The 2,634-nt window shown below is 37.7% G+C and overlaps 1 long non-coding RNA gene across 1 annotated transcript in view; it reads right to left on the bottom strand.

Annotated features, from left to right (window-relative positions):
- Positions 1 to 239: 239 nt before the first annotated feature.
- Positions 240 to 2,634, bottom strand: part of LOC108762610 (uncharacterized) — a 21,109-nt gene continuing 18,714 nt past the window's right edge. The window contains exon 3 of the long non-coding RNA XR_001940178.1: positions 240 to 265. This is a non-coding gene — a long non-coding RNA (uncharacterized LOC108762610). The remainder of the gene's footprint in view (positions 266 to 2,634) is intronic.

Here is a 2,634-nt window from a genome sequence, read left to right as displayed (position 1 = left end):
GGGGATTTCATTAGCGCGCGAGAGAGGTGCGCGACCGTCGCGGTAATTTACGGCTCTCGCCGCGTCTTTCTTTTTTTTTCTCTCTCTTTTCTTCCCTGCCTAAGCCCACGTTCGTGATCGCACAACGAGATTATTAATAGAATATGCAAAAATGCACAAAATAGCGATTAAATTTGATTCGCTCTAATAATAGGTTTTATTAATCGCTTAAATATGAGCGTACTTTAATTAAAGCTTCGTCTCTCTCTCTCTCTCTCTCTCTCTCCTTCCTTATTATTTTATAATTTTATTATTATTTATTTGGTTTATGTTTTTTGCGACTACATTTTTTCTATATTATTTGTCTTTTCTTGTATTTTCTCTATTTTCTTCATATTGTTCACCTCTTGTTTTATTTTCATTATTTTTCGCTGCATTCCAATCGCATTTCTTCACCGAACCTACATACTTAAAGGGCTTGCCCCAGAATGTTAATAAATGCTGTATCTACCTATCTACCTACTCTTTCTTTTTTTTTCTGTCAATTGTAGCGCCGGCTACGTCGTGGCATTAATTTCGATATCGCGCGGCGCGGAGTTCATCGGGAACGCGATGATTTCGAGGCCGACGTCAATTTAACGGGCATTGCGTGACAAGCCCTTCCGCTTTTCACTTCCACCATAGTGCCCTGATCGATTCTCTAAATTCTCCACTTCGTTGGATTTGCCGAATGCGCGCAGAACCGCAAAACCAATCGTTTCAAACAAAACCACCGCCGAAAGGTGCCCTCTCCCTTTCTCTCGGATTCACTCGTGCGGCCGCTACGTGCCGCTACGATTTCACGGTTTTCAATTTTGTTCCCGAAAAACTTTTTAATTTGCCGACCGGTGCCTTACGGCGATTTTACGAGCGCGCCGTACTGCACTTGTACACCGAGTTTCGATCGATTTTCGAGATGCACGGAGTCACCCGCCGTTGTCAGCCACGCATTTCGCGCATCCGCATTTCCATTTCGCTCGTTCTTCCTTCGTACGGTCCGTCTGTCCGAAAGTTCGTTGATTTACACACGCGGCCCTCGCGCGCATCGGAGTTGTGCATGTTAAATACGTACGCGCACATGTCATCGTCCGCCTCCGCTTTCACGGGGATGAAATCGATACGAATCCTGACGCGCGTATTGGCAATTCAACGCGCCACCGCCGTCCACCACCGTCGACGCACGATGTCTTCTTTAATGCACGTTGATTTCTCTCTCTGCTTTTTTTCCCCGCTAGTGAAAATATTTAGATTCAGGTTCGGGTAGGTTAAACACACAAAATCGAACCCGTCGGTGATCCCTCGAGCCAAACCGACCTGTAACGAAGTTCATTTAAATAGAATACAAAGTTAATTGGAATACAAATGCACGAATTAAACTCGGCCGGAAACTTCAAAAAATGAAAAATAACGCAATTCTCAGACCGAGGCGAGAACACGTCTGCCTCAACTGAGTCACACAAGATGCAGAAATATTTAATGCGATCGATCTTGGATTAGTACTCTTTACAGTACTTAGGATACTTTACGAAAGCGCCGTTCATTAAATCATAGTTAATCCTACATGAAAAAGTTGGAGTTTAAGTATCTGAAAATTTAGCCAGATACAGATCTGAAAATAATTTTTTGAACAATTAAAATAATTATGTACACTAAGGAAAAATTTAGTCGACTAAGTTAATTTAATTCGTCTTTATTTCTTTTAATGGAGAAAATACATATATTTAATTCAAATATAATTTATATTTTCCAACGAAAGAAATAAAAACACCTAAATTAATTTAGTCAAATAAACAATTTTTTTTTAGTTTAGGACACAAAGTAATTGTTAGAATGTCAAAATTTTTGGAGCATTGCACTTGACATCCTTACGCAATTATTTTGATTGATCCAATAAAATTATTTTTAGATCTAGCTAAATTTTAGTTCAGTAAAATCGTGTGGATAATTGGGAAAATTAATAAACTATCGTATAACTCTTTATTTGTAATTAATAAAACCATAAAATATGTATTACAGGCAATAGGAGTCGACGCTGGTTATCATTATTTAACCGACTGTCGAAATGACAAGACACATATTGTTCTCGCAGTTATTTTTTAAAATTTGACAATAATTTATAACATATTAACGAGTTACAAAATGTTAAATAAGAGAGATTCATTGTTCAGTGTAGAAACGTCGCGACTGTGTGAGCTTGAGTTCTCATTGCCACTCAGCTTTCTAACTTTGTGAGTATGTGACTTACCTCACAAAATAGTAAACGGTTCAATATTTGAGAGGAAAAACGTTGGAGATATCATTTTGTCATGCAATACTCCAATCTTAATTACGCTAGGGTGAAAGATTGCTGATGAAGACTCAAATCATGAGTGGAAACGTTCAAAGTTAAGGTTTATATATTTAGTATTAAGAGAAAAATTGAGCTGACTGATAACCAGCGTCGACTCCTATCGCCTGTAATACGTATTTTATGGTTTTATTAATTATTTTAATTAAAGGAGTTTGTAAAAACTTATTAGTTTTTATATTAATTTGTAATTTGTCATTCTAATTGGACGTTTAAAGCTCGTTAATTTCTACCACTTTTGCCTTAATCTCCAGTTTAGCCAAACTTTC

Source organism: Trachymyrmex cornetzi, unplaced genomic scaffold, assembly GCF_001594075.2.
Source record: "Trachymyrmex cornetzi isolate Tcor2-1 unplaced genomic scaffold, Tcor1.1 scaffold309, whole genome shotgun sequence".
NCBI classification, from domain to species: domain Eukaryota; kingdom Metazoa; phylum Arthropoda; class Insecta; order Hymenoptera; family Formicidae; genus Trachymyrmex; species Trachymyrmex cornetzi.
The sequence above is the reverse complement of the archived record's forward strand: the minus strand, read 5'-3'. Positions and strand labels throughout refer to the sequence as shown.